The sequence below is a fragment of the Prosopis cineraria genome, unplaced genomic scaffold (assembly GCF_029017545.1).
Source record: "Prosopis cineraria cultivar Desert tree isolate PC_DT_omini unplaced genomic scaffold, ASM2901754v1 PC3, whole genome shotgun sequence".
In the NCBI taxonomy this organism is placed as follows: Eukaryota; Viridiplantae; Streptophyta; class Magnoliopsida; order Fabales; family Fabaceae; genus Prosopis; species Prosopis cineraria.
This window is the reverse complement of record NW_026555334.1, coordinates 14,223,888-14,236,635: the sequence shown is the minus strand read 5'-3', so window position 1 is coordinate 14,236,635 and position 12,748 is coordinate 14,223,888. Positions and strand designations below refer to the sequence as shown.

The following is a 12,748-nucleotide window of genomic DNA, read 5'->3' as shown; positions in this document are numbered from 1 at the left end:
AAGAATATTATTGAAAGTTAAAAATAACTTGTTATTAAAATGCATGGTTAGAAGCTAAAATGTTGGGTAGGTTTGACACAGTCCGAATCCAAATCGAAATCCCCACATAGAGGATTCAGATTTGAGAATTCAGGGAGGGGCCCATTTGAATCTCCGAGAAAATGTGGAAAAATCAAAAAATTGGTTAGCCTTCAATTTTCCCCCTAGCCTGACAGAAAAAAAGCGTGTATGGGCAATGGGGGCGTATAGAGCCGAAGACGATACGATTATCTCTTCAAGGTTGTGTTGATCGGTGACTCCGGTGTCGGCAAATCCAACCTTCTCTCGAGGTTCACCAAGAATGAGTTCAGTCGCGAATCCAAATCCACCATTGGGGTCGAGTTCGCCACCAGAAGCATTCGCGTCGACGACAAGGTTGTTAGGCCCAGATTTGGGACACCGCCGGTCAAGAAAGGTTCGTCAATTAGCCCTCGATCACACCATTTTACTCTCGCATTCGATAATGAATATTGCGTTGAGATGAGAGAAGCCGGCGTTATAGCGATTTGTATTGTGGCGTTGACATGACGCGAAGATTACCCTTACAAGATTAAATCTGCTATTGTGATTTTGTGGCCTTACGCATTGTTGAATGAAATAATCTAATTACGATTTCACCTGATTTATGATCTGTAATTGCAAGATTAGCTTGCTATCTCAAGTTTTGCCCTAAGATGATCACGACAGGAAACGAAGTTGATGGTGATGTTTAATTTGTAATAAGTCATTAGTTTGAGGATTAATAGTTATGATCAAACTCTTTATTTACAGGGGGCCATTGTCAGATCAGATTTATTAATGGCTAATATTACATGATATCAAGCAATATAACTTTTGTTTTTACACATAGGTGTCCTTCTATTTGATAAAATCAGCACGATCGAAACAATCAAACAAATTTTTTTTTTTTTGGTGCAAGGAACAACAAACTTTTTGTTCTCCTGTCTCTTTATAAATGGAAAATATAAACTATTGGTTCACGTGGTTTTAACATGTTTGCTATAAATATTTGTAATTTCATCGTTGTTTTAGTTCCTTTTAATTTATCATCAGTTTTAGTCCTTATATTAAATATATTCAAAAAGAACCATAAGGTAACACTAATAGTGTTATATACATTGATTTGTGTGTTGAGATAGAATTACGATTCAACAGATTAAAATATGAAACATGAAAGGACTTGGTGATCAATGCTATAGTATCCTGATATATTTCAACTCAGCACATGTTAATGGCATTAGTCATAGTCAACATATTCAATATTGTTATTGTCATTTCACTGTTTTTCTTGGCATATTAAAATTTGAGGGGGCTAATGTTGTAAAAGGAAATTAGGGGACATGAAATAATGGAAAAAATATATATATAGAACCTATATTAAAACACTTTAAAATTATATGAACTAATAATTATGATTTTCCTTTATAAATTAAGAAAGTAATACTTAGATAAAATCCATAGGCACCTTCACATTTTAGCATGACCTGAATCTGCACGATGATTATGTTATATTTATTGATTTTTCGCTATATATATTATATATATATATTTGCTTCTTCATTAAATGAAGGTACGGGCAATCACGAGTGCATATTACCGTGGAGCCGTGGGAGCTTTACTAGTGTACGACGTACGCGGCATGTAACATTCCAGAACGTGGAGAGGTGGCTGAAGGAGCTAAGAGGTCACACAGATGCCAACATTGTGGTGATGCTAGTCGGCAACAAGGCTGACCTCCGCCACTTGCGGGCGGTTTCCGTCGAAGACGCCACCACTTCGCAGAACAAGAGAACACATTCTTCATGGAGACATCAGCCCTGGAGTCCATGAATGTGGAGAATGCGTTCACAGAAGTGCTGTCTCAGATATATCGTGTGGTAAGCAAGAAGGCACTTGATATTGGGGATGATCCCTCGGCTTTGCCTAAGGGACAGACCATTAATGTTGGGTCTCGTGATGATGTATCAGCTGTGAAGAATGCTGGATGCTGCTCTTCTTGAGCATGCATGCTCATATATATATATATATATGTTCATCGATTTTTTGTCCTGCTGTTTACATCCATGTATAGATTGGATTGTCTAGAGAGCATCAAACTGTGAGCTTTGAGCTTTTGGTTTGTACTTTGTAGAGAAATCATTCGACTTTATATTCTTTTACTTCGTCTGCTCATAATGAGTTCTTTTAGGGGAAAAGAATTATCATCTATACTTTTTTTTAGAAGTCTAACGCATCATTTATTAACATTTTTCTATTATATCCTTATATTATTATTTAGTAATGGGGTTAATATATATTTGAATTTTGAATTACAGACACAGAGTTATTTAAATTTTAAACTCTTATTGATATATTTTGAACTCTAAACAATTAAATTGAGATAGTTTTGCCACCACCATTAAATTAAAACAAATGTTGCTACTTTCCAAAAAAAAAAAGTGGGCTTGATATGCCATCCTTCTTAAATTTTACTCTCTTTTCCTTCTACATTCTTTGAGAAAATTACACATTAAATCCATTTTATAAAAAAAAACATAGACATTTGTTTTTTTAATGATGGGGGCAAAATTGCCCTAAATTTAATTATTTAGGGTTCAAAATATATCAAATATGAGTTTAGTGTTTAAATTAACCATGAACCTATAATTCAAGATTTAAATTATATATTAATATTTTATTAATTCTTAGTTTTATCCTGAGAAAAATATTATTATTGTAATAAATATTTTTGAACTCTTTTTCCAAACTCCGAAGGTTTGTTGTGTGCGAGAAAAATCATGAGAAATTCCTTACTCTGATTTTATGATATTTATGTAAGATATATGCGGCCTGTTTGGTTAAATATATATAGAAAAGTTAAGAATGGAAAAATTGTTACATCATCAAAATAAGATTTTATTTTTGATGTGCAAGAATTTGATTCCTTTTCCATGCCCTTTTTCTTGAACCATGCTTTGACCATTTCATAATTACTAGGTCTATGGATAAACTATTCCCCTCCTGTATATTATACACTTTCTAAAAGCATAATTTAATTCATTTTATAAATCACTGGCTAATAATATTGATTTGTTTCAAATTGAAATTTTCAAACCATCCTTGAAAAGTGAGAGACAAAAAAAATACTGTGATTTATTGATACATGAAAACTAGGAGTAATAAATTAATTAGGGATATAAGGGTGGTTGGGTATTTAGTTATATTATATATGAATAGTTTTCTAGGTTATAATGGGTCATTATGAATAGAATAGTCTCTTTCTCTTACTCTTTATTTCCCTTTTTGCGTCTTCTCTCTCTCTCTCCCCTTCTTTCTCTTCTACCTCTATCAAAGGTATTAGAGCCTCCTCTCTAGCTATGGCTCTGCTGGAGAGCCAATCCAATGAAGGCATTGGGGCCTTCGAACATTGTTTGAAAATACATTCATCTTTACTTCAACGCAATCAGCAAACATCGGCACAACACACTCATGATATCATTGAGATTAAGCAAACCATATCTCAGATTATGCATGAAATCTCAATTAAGCTCTTTCTACTTGTCAACTAGTGCCTACACCCCTCCTGTGGTCATTATGGGTGAACTATTTTACATGCTGAACCATGTTTCAATTGTGATCGAGTTTGACCAACAACAAAATAGTAACACAAATGCAAAAACAATGGCAAAATTAAATGACAGTGTTGAAGATAAAAAAGAAAAACCTAAGAATAATGTAAAGATTGGAACAAATCAAGAGTGGAGGACTACAAAAGTGACACAGAATAAAGTTACTAGACTGATAATAAATGAAGAGGACGTCGATAAAATGCATAAAATGTTGAAGTTTGATGAGAACCTTAATAGTGATGATGATGGCTCATGAATTTTTCTAGACATTCCCATTTCAATGGCCTATACTCATGTTAGTGGTGTGATGGCATTGTTAAAATAGACACATCCAAATTAGAGCCCAATTGTTATAAGGTCAGCAAAGATGATGATCGCAACTCTACTGGATAATAGAAACCAACTAGCAATCAATGAAGCTATCAAGAAAGATTTCGCCCCATATGATTTTGGTGTTAAACGTCTCAACCTAGGTCAAGCTATGGATCATGGCCTGGTATACAATATCACTAACAAAGATCATGTTAACTTTTTTATGTGCCATTGGTTATAGGTGGAAGTGATGACTGATTCACTGTCGAATTGTTTGGGTAGAAAAAGCTATTGTTGGAGAATTTGAGCTACCTATATTTTGTGGCTCTATTCCTAAGCTCATCAGAAGGGGTAATGAGAAAGACATTTGTCAAGATAGTGATGAATGTTGGTCTATTAAACTTGACTTATCGAGCATAAGTGTAGTCGTAACTGTAGGGGGTTAGGGTAATTATGAGGTCATTGCAACTTATGTTCTCAAGGTCAGTAAAGAAGTAAAGCCACATGGTGACAATGATAGTAGATGGCCGAAATCTTGGGTCAAGTAGGGTTATTAAAGAAATCGAATTGAGTGAAGAGATAAAAGGTTTCAAGTTTTATTAAGGTTTATTCAATTTTTCCCACCTTTGAGAACATGCATTTATGATTGCAAGTGTTTACTTTAGGTATTTGCAAGTAATTTCCAAAGTGTAACATCCAAAAAAATTATGCATAATTAATTAAATCAATGAGTGTGATTAGTGAATTGATGAGGTGTGTGGATAGAAGGGTCTAATTAGTGTTTTTGATTTCATCTGAAGATGTGGGTCTAAAGTAAAGTCAGGCCATCTGGGTAAGAAAGGAAGAGGAAAAGGTGAAGAAATGCTCTCTGTGTCACATGCCATGATGTGTGGACAATTCACCTCAATGCACAAAGATAAAATTAACATGATTGGGTCTTTCTATGCCATGCACTGTGGCGGGAGGTTGTGTGCACCGTGGTGTATGATCAAAAATCAGATTTGATCAATTCGTGTTCTGCGTGTGAAAACAGAAGGGAGGAAGATTGAAAAATGAAGAACATGACTTGCTCTGCTAAGGCACATGCATTGGGACCTTTAAGAACATTTAGAGACTTCCAAACATCTAAGGTAAGTAAATTATGCCCTTCTCTTCCTTTATCTATCATATTTATGAGGATTTGAGTTAGGATTTGAGTTGGGAGAGTAATTTTCGGTCTATATAAGTTATGAGTTCAAACTCATTATTTAAAATGAATATAATGGGAGTGGTTTAGAGTATTTAAACCCTACCTTAATGATTTTGTGTATGGCTAGTTGAGGGAGCCATTAATATGTAAAAACTACAATAAATGAGGTTGTTGGATGTGTTTATGGCTTATTAATAGTGGTTTATTAATTCATTGAAATCAATGATCAATGAAACCTAGTGAGCCCATTGGTATGAACGGGTAGTAAATTATGAAATTGATAGAGTAAAGAATGTGGAGTTTAATGTGGATAAATTCTCAAGAATGAGATGATGATGATAACAACCTTGTGGAATGTTTTTAGAGTGACTCTTTTGGCACCATTCAAGCTTGAGAAAAGCTTTGAAAGTGATTAGTGTAAGGGGCAAACCTTTAACTTCTTAAAGTTTGAGATAACTAGGGGAAACCTAATTTATATAGTTGAATATTAATTGATTATTTGTTGAAAATGAGTTGATTTGAATCATGATTTATATTTTGAACTATTGATGCAATTTTGGCAAATGTTGAACTTGTGAAGTTGTGGAATGATTTTGAAAATGAAACCCTTATGCACGCTATCCATGAGTAATGTTGCTTTTGATTGATGGCATATTGTGAAAATTGCTAAATGTGATGCAATATGTGGAATAATGTGGAGTACATGAGTATGGGCATGTGAATTAATATGACATGAATTAGTTGAGTGGATGCATAAACATATGAGTTGTGCATGGCATAATCATAGGTAGGAGTTCGCTTAGAGAGATGAATAGATAGTTAAATTCATGTGGTATCGACAGTAACCATTGAATCCGAAACTCATCTTGGTGCTGACTGTTAAAATTAAGAGATAGCTCGTGTCCCATGGTTGATTTAGGACTGTCCTACTTGTTCTATGAGGGACTCAAACCTAATTAGTCTTTACCGATTCATGAGGAGGCTAGATTAGGGGTACAACACCTATAGTTGTTAGTATTAGGGGAAACTGGATTACACAAGTGAGTGAGTTGACCTTGACCCGGTAGCTTCTTACAAGTTGAAGGCTGGGTTAGTTCGTGAAAGACGTAGCCATCGAACAGCTACTGGTTTCACGTCGGAGGTAACAGGAAGGTATAAAGTTAGCATTTGATCATGCATTTAAATTCGGCTATATGGTTGTTATTATTGTGGTTTGGTATGTGTTAGGGGCACACGATTGACATTATTATAACCCCAATATGTGTACTATCATTTAATGTGATTATATATGCTTAAGGCCCGAACACATGGTTGTTAGCGTTGTTAGCTATGGTTATGCTTATCATATGTGCTATATTTGTATGTGTTTTCCTATTTTCATTTGTTTTCAATTGATATGCAACTGCATATATTAGGTGAAACTTTGTTACTAAGTGATTGCACTCACCCTTCAATTCTCAATATTTTTAGGACTCAGCTCATCAGATCAAGGTCGAGGAAAACACGCAAAGACATAGGATTTATAGAGTAATTCTTTTGTATGCCTCTCTTTATTGTTTAATGTGTATAAATGTTGACTTGATTGCCAACTAAAATGCACTTGAATATTTTTATACTACTTGCATAAATATTGTGTCACACTTGTGTGTTTTGTGCCCTACGTTAATGAGTTTTGGTTTGTAAACTCTTAGATAGGGCCAAAATACTTATACAAGTAAGAACATGTGTAATTTGACTGATTTGAAATAAAAATGAATCATTTGTGTAAAGTTTTACTCTCTCTTGTGTTTTGTGAAATTTAGGGTTGAATAGTGAAATTCAAATTTATGTGTTTTTGGTTGAGTAAGGTGCATTGCACAAGTCCTCTAAAGTCCATTAAGTATAGTTCAGTGGTCGGTGTAGACTTTTGGCACTCGTGTATGAGTTGGGACACCATTGTTGTGAGTTTTATGTGACCTAGAAGAAAGCTTTGTGAAGACACCAAAACCACCTTAATCAGACGTTAGATGGAAATTTGAGACGCATTCGAAGTTTGCTCCATATACTGTCAAATTGATAGCTGATTACTATCATATTCATGAAATGCGCCGTGGTGCATGGCACAGAGATGGGTGAGCCATGGCGCGTTGTTCCTTAGCCACGGCACATGTCATATTTTTTTGTACAATTACACTATTTTGAGTTTTAAAACTCAATGTTTTGGATCTCATATGATTTTCAAGCTTCTGCATTTCTTTAAAACTTTAATTTGAACAATATATGAGTTTATGGGAGAAATTTAATTGTTGAAAGTGTGGGATCCCTTAACAAATGATTTTAAACTTGCTTCTCTCAATTTTCTCTTTGTTTCCCCATTTAAAATTTGGAAACTTGGTTCTATTTTATGAATTATGAAAACTTGATAATTCTTAAAGGTTTGGTTTCTTGATTACCTCGATTCTGGAGTTAATGATGTCTAAATTTAGAGAATATTACACAAAGGCCACAAGTCTAATCCACGTGCCAATCATCTAAACCCTATTGGAAATGGATTTGATAAAAGTGTTGTTAGACCTTGCTTGGACATGTTTTGGGGTCCTTCACACATGTTTTGGGTTTAATTACATTGCTACTAGACATTATGGTGATGAAGTATGGGCTTTTTAAAAAGTCTTTGTGTGGAATTAGGTCTTGAAGATAAAGCTATAGGGCATTCTCAAGCTGCAATAATGGGCCTCTCACAAGTTTATGTGGCTTGCAATGATGGGCTTTTGGATATAGGGAGTAATGTAGCATGTTTGAGCTTTTGATATCCATTAATTTTGTTCTCAATTTATTTTATTTTACAAGTTTTAGCAACATAAGGTCAAAAAAAGGGGAGAAAAAGATAAGTCTTATTTTAGATATATGTTTTCTTGCTTTTATAGTGATCCTTGAGGACAAGGATCTCTTGGTGGGGGGAGGATCGATACATGGGAATTAAGAGTGATAGGGATAATTAGGGAAATCAGAGATATAAGAGTAGTTTAAGTATTTAATTATATTATCTATAAATAAGCCTCTAGGTTGTAATGGGTCATTACAAATAGAATAGTCTCTTTCTCTTGCTCTCTATTTCTCTTTTGTCTCTTATCTCTCTTTTTCTTTCTCTTTTATCTCTATCAATTTATTTTGGGAAAATGACAATAAAGTCTTAAAATATCAATTTTATACCAGTTAAGTCCCAACAAATTCTAAAAGGCCAATCAAGTCCCAAGGTCCTTAAGTGGTATTTTAATGTCACAGGAAAAGACCGAAACACCCTTCTTCAAGTAAAAGCTCGTTTTCTTCTCTGCCCGAATGAGTCTCTGTGTGACATGAAGCTCTATTCTCTGGGTCTGCATTCTTTGATCCATACGGTGAACGAGGGCTTGGTTGGGCCAGGGGAGAGTGATTTTTCTAGGGCAGCACACGTAGCCGGTAGCTGAGAGTTGAACACTTGAAGGAGAAGAGGGAAACGTTGGCGGCAGTGACAGAGGTGAGGGAAAATCGGTGGCGAGGGCCAAGATTTTAGTGATAACGACAACGGAGAGCTAGGGGTGAGGTCTTTTCTGTTAAGGTTCAGATTTATATGCCTAAATTGTATTTTTTTGCCCTTATTGTTTATTGGGATTTGAAGACCTAGATCCCTGAGCTGGGCGTTCATTTTTTTCTAGTGGAAGCAGCTGAATCCCTTCCTCTTTCCTGCTCTGTTTCACGCTATTAGAGGTGTGTGTATATGCATGTTCAGTTTTTCTTTTTTCCTTCCTTTTCAGTTGTTAAAGTCCTGCTTATGTATGTGTATTGGCTGATTGGCTAAAAGTTTGGTCTGCTTTCTTCTCGTGTATGTAAAAGATTGAAGCTCTCCTCTTCCCCTTCATCGTAAACCACTTGCTGATCCATAATCGTGTTATCTTAATCTCACATAAGATATTGAACACTGTTTGATGAATTAAATTGCAAGAGCTTGGCAAACAAATGGTCAATGACAATGAAAACACGGATTGTACCTTTAACTATTATCAAGAACAAGACAATGCTGCCTATGGCATTTATTTAAGATAAACTTTTCCAATTTGACATAAATTTAGAATCAATGGCTATCTGACTCTGAATATTTCCATTGACATGTTTTACATGCCCAAGAAATACTAAAATATTGAAGTCATAAGAAGCAGGTAAACCTGAAATTTAGGGTCACTATTTTGTGCCAATGCACTTGCAAGTAAACGAGTCTGTTCTAGTGCAGCTAAGTTTAGAATATTTGGACCTCTCATTTGATCTGCAGACGACAATAGAGACTGCAAAATGAATGGTAAAAGCTTACTAGTGTTAATCTTTGATGTTATTCTATCATGATAGTAAACTAAATTTGGTTAATAAAAGTAAAAGCTTGAGAGTTGTTGGAATTGCTTAGTTGTTCATCTCACAAATTTGTCAATGATAAATGCTCTCAAGGTATTTGTAGGAAGGCTTGAAAGAAGTTGATGAAAATGAGATTGTTTAATTTTCATAGTAGAACCTTGAGGAGTTATCTATACTACCTAAGAAAGTTTATGTTTGTACATAAATTGTAAAGTTGATCTACCTATTAAAATTGTGCAACATCTAAAGGAAATTGTTAGACAAAATGATAATTAAGATTTTTTTTTAAAGTTTGTAAGAAGAGTTGTGTTAATGATGGTGGTTAAATGCTTACTAGTGTTGTTGATTATTTGGTAGAACTTGTAGAAGGGTTATTGAAGATTAAGGGATTAATGATGTTAGAAATCGAATGCCTATAGGGATGATCAAGAAAAGAAACTTCCGTTCTACTGATTTGACCATGAAGAAATTTACCTGATCTGAGTAGACTTTGGGTAGTATGAATCCTCAATGATATTTGAAGGAATTGGGCACAATGGGCTGAATGACGTGATTATAGTTGTTCTCTTTGGATATTACATTTGTGTGGAGCAATGATTTTCATTTCAATGCACAATTTACTGATGCTTGGCTGTGCAAATCTGTTGTGCTTCTTCTTTGCAAATAATTTTTCAATCAATGGAAATGCTGACAATATTTAAGTTCTCTTCACCAATGCATGCAAATATTTTAATGTTCAATGGGTGGAAATAAATTTTCAATCTGCTTCACTTCTTCTGGGCAATTCCGTACAGATGTATCTGTATTAATCTGTTTTGTTTTTTCATGAGTAGTTCAGTGAATTTATCTTCGTCTTTCTTCCTGGACCCAGCCTCTCCCCCCACCAACATAAAAAAAACCCCACTCCCTGTAACTTAAGGTGCGTTTTTTATGCCTGTTTCTTGTGAGTGGTTATCCTACTGAAGATCCTTTTTTGGATTAGGAATTTAACGCAAAAAGAAATAGTTTTGGGAATTTATTGCAAAAAGAGACATTTTTTTAGCTGTCAAAGAAAAGAAGGTAATTTTCTAGGTTTTGTTAGTGCAATCTTTATTGCCCAAAACTTGTTTGTGTTTTTCTCAATTTCTCTTTGCAAAAGTTCAGCTTCTCTCTTCTTGTGGACATGCATGTTTGTTGTGCCCTTTGACCATGAGCAAAGTTGTTAGGCTTTATTAATGAAATTCTGCTTGTTTCTGCTTACTTTCTTTCAATTTATTGGTTTAATTTTAACCAGTGTTTTTTTTAGGACTTGCATCGGTGATAATTAGGTGGGAAGCTTGTTTGTTAGGGCACAAAGAACCAAGAAACTATGGACAACAAGAAAGCTACAACAAAAAAGAAGTCTGGATACGACAACTTTAAGAAAGAGTTTCTTAAAAAAAATGAAGGAAGATTCAGTGGTCTTATAGAAGCCAATGACTCAATGAGAGAAAGTTGGCGAAAATTATCAAATGCTGAACAAGAAAGATATAGAAACATGGCTTCGTTAGATAGACGAGGCAAGGAATCAGCATCTTGTTCCACGGCAACGGTATCACTAACTTGTATTTATTTTAAATTAATGAGGTTTTTTAGTATGATTGTTATGCATTGTATGGTGTTATATTATTCTTCTTGATTTGTAGGTTTCATTTAATACGCGTTGCTCTCCTGGCCAGTTCAAGGAAGTTGTGGAATACATATCCAAACATAAAAGGTTATGTACTAAGGTCAAGAAAATGGGGTTCCAATCTCTCTTGGATTTTAAATTTAATAAACTACCCAGAGAGTTATGTGAACAAGTAATTGCTGCTTTTGACACACCAACCTCAACACTTGGAATTAGAGGGAAGAAATTAAGTGTTGATGGAAAGGATGTGCACACTATCTTAGGTGTGCCTTATGGTGGGAAAGCTGTTTTTTTAGATGATGACAGCGAAGCATGTCAAGCATTAAAGAAGAATTATCTTGGCAAACCCTTCACTGAGTTGAAGAGTCTGGTAATATCCGGCAAGGCTGAAAAAAATTTTGAAACGGTGTTTTTGTTATTCACTTTAGGAACATTTCTTTGTCCCACAACAAGTACAACTGTTAGTATGAGGAGTATTAAAAGTTTGAGTGGGAAGAAAAATGTTCAAGAATATGATTGGTCATCTTTTGTGTTGTCGGAGCTTATTAGAGAAATTTCGACTTATAAGACAGCATTAAGGAGTGGACGAAAGAAGAAGAATGTAGGAGGATGCTTATTTTTCTTACTGGTATAGTCTATTTGAAATCCTTCTATATTTTGTTCCAGTTTATTTGTTATTGATTAGATTATAATTATCCTTGTGGTGCAGATATTTTACATGCACCACTTTCCATTAGGCCAAACACCGTCAATAGATGGTGGAACGCCTGTGATGCATTTGTGGAACCAACACATGGTGCAGAAACGGGTTAAGCTGGAAAAAGAAAGCATCCATGGTATTCTTTACGGTGGTCAGGCTAATGAAGTGTCTGAAGTTTTACCTCCACTTGCAACGATAACTCACCCGGTATATAAATGTTTATACTTTATTGTCTATGTTTTGGTTTTCACTTACTTAATAAGCTTGGTGTTGAAACTTGGTTAGGGTGTGAGGGAGATATATGAAGACTTTTTGCAATATGCTAATACATTTGCAAGTAAAGTGCTGAAGTTGCAACAAAGTCTTAACCAGCTTCAAATATCTGATAGTAAAGCTATCATGCGGGTTGGCGAACCAAGCGAAGAAGAAGTAGAGGAAGAGGACTATGGAGATAAAAATAAGCTGAAGAAGATGATGAAGATGGAGACAAGGGCGAAGATGAAGCTAAAGATGCACATGAAGCTGGGGATGAAGATGGGGATGAGGATGAGGATGACGATGGACATGAAACTGCAGCTAGAGCTGGATCTAAAGAAGATGAAGATGAAGGCTCCAATAGTAAGGAAGAAAGTGATGAAAGACAAGATGGTAAGAAGAGGAGGAGAATAGATGAAAGCCCAATGGTTCGAAGGTCTGAGAGGAAAAGGGTTGAGGTAAATTGGTCACCTTTTTTGAAAGAACCAATACAAGGGAGAATTACAAAAGAACAACAAATATATGAATATTGCACTGGGCGAACCAATCAAGCAGAGGGTGAAGAGTAAGTAATGTGATATTACTTTTCGATAATCATGGTGCATTATGATTGATATAATAACACATTTTTTTGG

At 35.0% G+C, this 12,748-nt stretch overlaps 1 pseudogene; it reads left to right on the top strand.

Moving 5' to 3' along the window:
- The first annotated feature begins 235 nt into the window (after positions 1-235).
- Positions 236-2,115, top strand: LOC129306736 (ras-related protein RABA1f-like; annotated as a pseudogene).
- Positions 2,116-12,748: the final 10,633 nt, after the last annotated feature.